This window comes from Cryptomeria japonica, chromosome 7 (genome assembly GCF_030272615.1).
Source record: "Cryptomeria japonica chromosome 7, Sugi_1.0, whole genome shotgun sequence".
NCBI classification, from domain to species: Eukaryota; Viridiplantae; Streptophyta; class Pinopsida; order Cupressales; family Cupressaceae; genus Cryptomeria; species Cryptomeria japonica.
In genome coordinates, this window is record NC_081411.1 from 288,551,409 (window position 1) to 288,558,000 (window position 6,592).

Genomic DNA, 6,592 nt, shown 5'->3' on the forward strand with positions numbered 1-6,592 from the left:
GTGAAGAACCTTCATCAACTACTCTATCACGCTTAATTTCTTCTTTTGTTTTTCGCAGTGTGTAATGCTCCTTGGTTTTTTCTTCTTTTTCGTATTTTGATAACCATGAACTATCTAGAAATTTAGAATCTATATTGGATTTAATTTCTTTTTATTAATCAAATTTCAATATTTTTTTATCAAAACAAATATAAACATATATATCATTAAAAAAATTGTTCCAAAATAAAATATTCATTAACATAAAAGAAATAGTATTTTCAAAAATACTTTTTAATAGGTTATATAATATTTTGAAATATGTCCTTTTCAAGACAAACTCCACACCTTCTATTGATTATGAAATACTCTCCAAATTATAATTGAGTCATGATAAAAATCAAATACCAACAATAAAAATAAAGAAAATATTTGATACATATTACTCATCATAAAGAAGTTGTATTCTTAAAAGAGAGGGTACACAATCAAATATAGATCCAATAAGATCATGAAAACAGATTGATAATTACGATGATAAGTCATTTGCAAACCCAAATACATATCTCATAATATCGTGAAAGTGGATCTCATAATATTGTAAGCCCAATCTGTAAACCTCAATAAACATCTAATGCTATCATAAAAACAAATAAAAAATATATGTAAAATATGTCGAGATATCTTATAATAGAAAAGAATCATCTCTAAGAAAAATGTTCTTCTAAAATAATAAACATCAAGAATACAAATCCATTACAGTCCTGCGTGCAAAAATGTGAATCTAGTTGGACACAAGAGGCGAGGGTTCTATTTTATTTGGAGTAATAAAATAATACCTCCACAGAAACTGAAACATGACATATTTACCCTCTTTTGTATGTCAAATTATTTCAAAAATGAATTTTTTTTTTACGAACATTTTTGCGAACATTTTTGATATCATTGTAAACGACTCTCAACATAAAAACCAAACTTAATTTAAATTTAATATCTTCAAAACTATTTCGAAATGCCCTATTTCGGCCTCTACAATCTGTTGCGAGCATAGCTGCTTCTGATTAAAAAAGGCACCGTACTTCCGTCTACAATCTGTTGCGAGCATAGCTGCTTCTGATTAAAAAAGGCACCGTACTTCCGTCTAGATCTGGGTCTGGGTCTCTTCCTCCTGCCTTGGGTTCTGGGCATCTTCTTTGGAGCAATGCTGGAAAAGTCTTTCTAGCCTTGTATTCCGTACGCTTCAATTAACCCTCGCGGTTGCTTCGCGCCAGATTTGTTAAGGAAATTGTTTTAACAGAGAACTTCCCTTTATCTGACCTGTGGAACAAAATTATAAATATGTGGCAGTAGTGAATTTCAATCCAAACTCTTAGTGTTTCTCTAGTTATTCTATAAACTAGCGGTTGGACCTGGAAAAGGTCCAACTTGTACTGCCCATAGCAATTAGATTTCTTCGGAGATAAAAAATTATATAGTATGAATATTCATAAAAATGGCTAATAATTAAAATCTGATGATTTAATTTGTATCTATGTCATCATGCAACTGACTAAAATTAATTAAGCTGGTAAGAATCTTATCTAATGCCCAGAATCAGCCGTTAAATTGACTAAAATTAAGCTGGTAGGAATCTTATTGAAATATATAAAGATTCAAGAACAATTTATAAAGAACATAATTTGATAATTATACAAGGACATAGATCACAAGACAATACAAATTTTTATGCTAAGCATGTTGTAATATTCAGAAAGACAAATTCTGTCATTTATATCTACAAACTTCGTTTCTAGAAAAGTGTAATGGGATCATTACAGGCAAAAATTTACTTCACAACTAACCATTGTTAAAAGCATAAATGTATTTCTTCCAAAACTCTCCAGTTATTGCCACTTCAGAGCGCAAAACTTGAATTCTACCGCCAACTGGCACCTGCAATCTACAGAGACTTTCAAGAATTCATACCCCAAGACCTTGATTTACTTTTAGTAACGTATCTTTCACATTAATTTTTTTTAATAAATCACATAAATATATGTACTATGTACTTATACATATTGCATACATGGCATCGAATGTCCATACCATCCTCTAGAACTCCTATGTTAGTACAGGCTGTGATGATACTGCCAAAGGTGAATTGATTGGATTAGATAACTGTTCCTTGCATTTGGACTGGCCTAGATCACTATGCATGGCTTGGCCATTGAAATACACAATCTAATCAACCCAATCTATGTAGAGCTAATAAGCACCATTCCAAACAATAGTGATTTGAGCAATGTTATTGTTGTTGTTTTCCTAAACCATCTTGAAATCCACATGTTTTATCGAGGCATACGTTGAACTCCAAAAGGATGTAGATTTTATAAGCAATTGTTTCCTATGTTGAATTTTGGTTTGTAATAGCCTATTGTGGCAGCTATTGGTCTTTTTGGGGGACTTTCTGAGGTGTGAGGTGTGCTATACAGTGCATTCAGTGTTGAATCTTTTTTTTATCATAAATAAAGGAAACAATGGTTTATCCTCTGGCTGGTGTAAGTTGAACACATTTTCTTCCACCTTTAGTTTTTGCATGTTATCTTCTTGTTGTTTATAGTCCTGAGTATGATTGCAAGAACAAAGTGTTATGTTGGAGTTGATATGTGTGGTAGAGTTTCTTGAGGTTCTTTCTTTTCAGAAAACTGAATTTTCAAATTGTAGATTTCTTTCCCTTTGTCCTTTGATATGCTCAATAATTTGTAAAGTTTTATGTTCAAATATATTTTTTCTGCTCATTTTTATTAAATTTCAAATATTAATGAGTTCAAGACCTATGTTTTGTCCAACATAGGTTAGTCCATAAGATAATTACTATATAAATTGGAACTTCCTTGGGTCCAATATCCGACGGGATAAAGAATGGACCAACTATAATCAACATACATATTTCTTAACAACTTCCACTCAATGTAATCATACAAGAAAGAATAGCTGGCGGAGGAGATGCCATATCTACAGCAACTAGCAGACTCTATTTGGTTGTAGTTTTCTTGAAGAGGGTTATCCAAGAAGACTCAGAATGTCATAGCATCCAGATAGATGATATTATGTATAACTGTGAAAATCGAAAATCTTTCAGAAGCCAAGCTTTTTATAGCATATATATTCCACAAGGTAAATGTGTTGTCAACAATAGAAAACAATTTTTTTTATAACAGAAAAATCCATTTAAATTCACCCATTATAGAAAAAAAAAGAGTTTGCAAATAATTGAATGACACACACCGTACACTTGTAAATCTCAGAAAGATTGTTTCGCTACGCTATAATAAAATTTAGGGAAAATTAACACTATTTTGCTTATCCAGCACAGTCTAATCTAAAAACAATAGCAATCAAAATAATAAATTGTGGAAAGCCAATTTCATTAAAATAAATCACAATATTTCACCCATTGCACCCATTGCAGAAAAGAAAAAGTTTGCAAATAATTGAGCATGATAATAAAAGCATATGAAAAAATAAATGGATAGCTGAAATGCTGGAAACCAAAAATAGGGGCATGACGACACACACCGTACACTTATAAATCTCAGAAAGATTGTTTTGCTACGCTATAATAATAAAATTTAGGGGAAATTAACACTATTTTCTTATCCAGCACAGTCTAATCTAAAAACAATAGAAATCAAAAATCATAAACTGTGGAAATCTAATTTCATTAAAAGTTGGGTGTAGTTTTTACCACTGATGAGAGAAGAACAGCTGACAGCATCAAGTTCAGGGCTCTTCTCGCCACCAATTCCAGATGGGTCGCCACCAATTTCCTCAAGTAATACTAATACATTGTTTGTGGGGTGTAACCAGGAGCGAGGGACATGGTACCTGATAAATAAATCAAAATTGCCTCAGAAACTATGAAATAGCTATAAAACAAATGTTTTTAACTGGTTTTTGGTACCAAATGAATGGCAAGGTGCCAAGGCATGTTCTTAATTCATGTAAATCCTATTACCATTCTTGAGATGATTTTCCACAACCGTGACGCAGTTGGTTGGAGAATAGGTTCCTCTGTAATCACATGTATCGGAGCACCCATCTGTAGGAGCCTTGAATGAAGGAAAATAGCGCCCAATATGATGGCCATTTACCCATGCTTGGCCTTTACTCATGGTGTTCAGGTCCAAAGCCACTGCATTGTTTCCTTTTGGTGCATTGAACTCAGTCTACAGGATCCAATGAACTATATATTCAGTACAATACATGACAGCTTTTGGCAAAGGAAAAACAGACTTAGAATCATCGATATTGCCAACTGAAACATAATCAAATTTCTTACCCTGTACCATATCAGGGCAGTATTATTGGGAGGGTATGTTCTTGAATTCCATTGAAGAGCGTTTGCCCCTATTTTTGAATATAGACGTTGGTGTTCACCGCTTAAACCAATCTGTATGGAGGAAACAAAATATAGAAGTGAAAACAAATATTTAAGATGTTTTCAGTCCATAGTATAACCATGACAAATCTTTTATCACTATTCACAACAAGAATAGATCATGTAGTACATAGTATCCTGTGAATGCAAGGTAGAAAAAATGGAGGTGACCACTCCAGAACTAGGTTGCATGAAAACTACTTGGTAATTCCACTTCTGGAAGGTCAAATCTTTTCTGCCATTTTTTAAGACCTAGCAACATTACAGGATCATTGATTCATGCTTCCCATGTATCAAAAAATGGTCCATAATTATGTTTAATCAAAGTTGACGTTAAAGAGCATTAGTGCCTTAAACATATCACATGCATCAAGATCCCAGAGTTTTTGGAGTAGATATTATAATCAAGAAGAATATTAACATATATTTCTACTTTTTTCAGGGCATTATATGTTTTAGGCTTTAGCTAACCTGCCATCCAAATGTCACACTAAGTAGATCTATTTCATTTGTACACCTTGAAGCACATAAACCATAAGATTTTACAACAAAGTTAAATTCTAGAAAACATAAGCAACATTAGACAAGCAAAATCAATATTTCCTAACCAAAGGTTCTCCATGAAGTTAAGTTGTAGCCAATTGATATTTCCAATCAGATCATACTAATTGGTTAATGTCAAATCTGTTACATTCTATAAGCCTATTAGTGAATATGACAGATAAGGGCTGACATATACCTGTTTGTATACCATAGAATATCACTTTTATCTTTAGCTTCTCTAGCAAGCCGTTGCTAGAGAAATTTTCACCACTCCTAATTCCAATAGGTTCTTTGTGTCATGACCAGTTTATGGATGGTTTTGTATCGCTACTTGAGGTTTCAGTTTCAGCAGGAAGAAGTGATTCTAGGCCAACCTTTTCCATTGCCATTGAAGAAGTCTGTGTACTTATCTATAGTTCATAAACAGAGACATATTTATACAGTTTTATATAATCGTGCAAGTTTGATCGCATTGTGAACTATACCTAACTCCAATGATAAGTGAAAGCAAGACTAACCTTTGCAGTGCTGAAGACAACATGCTTACAATCAGGCAAAATACTGACAGACAAAGCAGGTAAGTAATATGACTTTCCATTGAATCGGCTCCCCTTCAATAAAGAAAGAATGACCGGTTTACTCGATGGATGCTTCCGTTGAACCACTTCGACTTTCTCTTCCGACCGAACTTTCTTTAGGGGCTACATTGGAACAAGGGGACAAGGAATCTTAGTTTGCTACTGAGAGTTTGGGGGGAATTGGTTCGTTCTTTTTGAGGTTCATAATCTTTAAGATAATCCTAGTAAACTTCTGTAAAAAAATTGCACAAAGCTCATTTAAATTCTACTTATATTTAACACCATTGAGTGCACGAATTCAAGAGGATTCAACAATATAAATTCACCATTGAAGGAGCTACTGGGTGGTGGTGGAGGATCTATGCCCGTAAATACAGGGTTAAAAAACCTAAAACATCATCATGCAAATTCTAAAATCTATATGATTAAAATTTGACCTGTAAAACCCTAAAAGTCATAGCTTTAGCTGATAGAAGAAAAGAAATTGCAGTAAAAGTCCAAACCTAAAACATGGCAGCTACCAGGCTCATTCCTTGCCCCTCGCTTTGTTGCATCCCTTTGGATATTAACCAACGGAAAGCAATAATTTTAACTGTGGTGAGACATGATTAAGCAGTCGTTGCCAGCAATACAACTCGGGATGAAGACCCATCCGGCATGCAGGAAGCCACACCAATCTACACCACAGACGGACTGTAAACCCCAAACACGCGTTGCATGAGCTGTCCCATAAAGCCTGTCAGGAAGAAAACGCCGGCAACGGGAAATCCACGTTTTCACGGCATGAGACAATTCCGGTGGGGGTCAAACCCCAAAAGGAATTGCCTATCGACAAATTATATGTTTTAAGGTTATAAATCAAGTTTTTTACATACATATTTTTTATAATTAAAATGTAGCAATTACTCCTAATCGAGTGTACGCATGATTGATAAAACAAAAATAAAATAAAATATAATACTCACTCAACCCCCTCTTTTCTGATTCAGATTTAGGGAAAGATCAGCCACTACAATTGAAGTAAAAACGCAGCAAAATTGATGCTTTAACTTAAGTCCTTGCGAGGTCAATG

General features: G+C 33.8%; 1 non-coding gene across 1 annotated transcript; it reads right to left on the minus strand.

The window, feature by feature from the left end:
* Positions 1-731: 731 nt before the first annotated feature.
* Positions 732-6,323, minus strand: LOC131067279 (uncharacterized). Its single transcript, XR_009358505.1, has 5 exons — positions 6,024-6,323; positions 4,301-4,411; positions 3,977-4,187; positions 3,707-3,846; positions 732-1,296 (listed from the first exon to the last, which is right to left on the minus strand). It is a non-coding gene; the product is annotated as an uncharacterized LOC131067279 (transcript).
* Between the last annotated feature and the right edge of the window lie 269 nt (positions 6,324-6,592).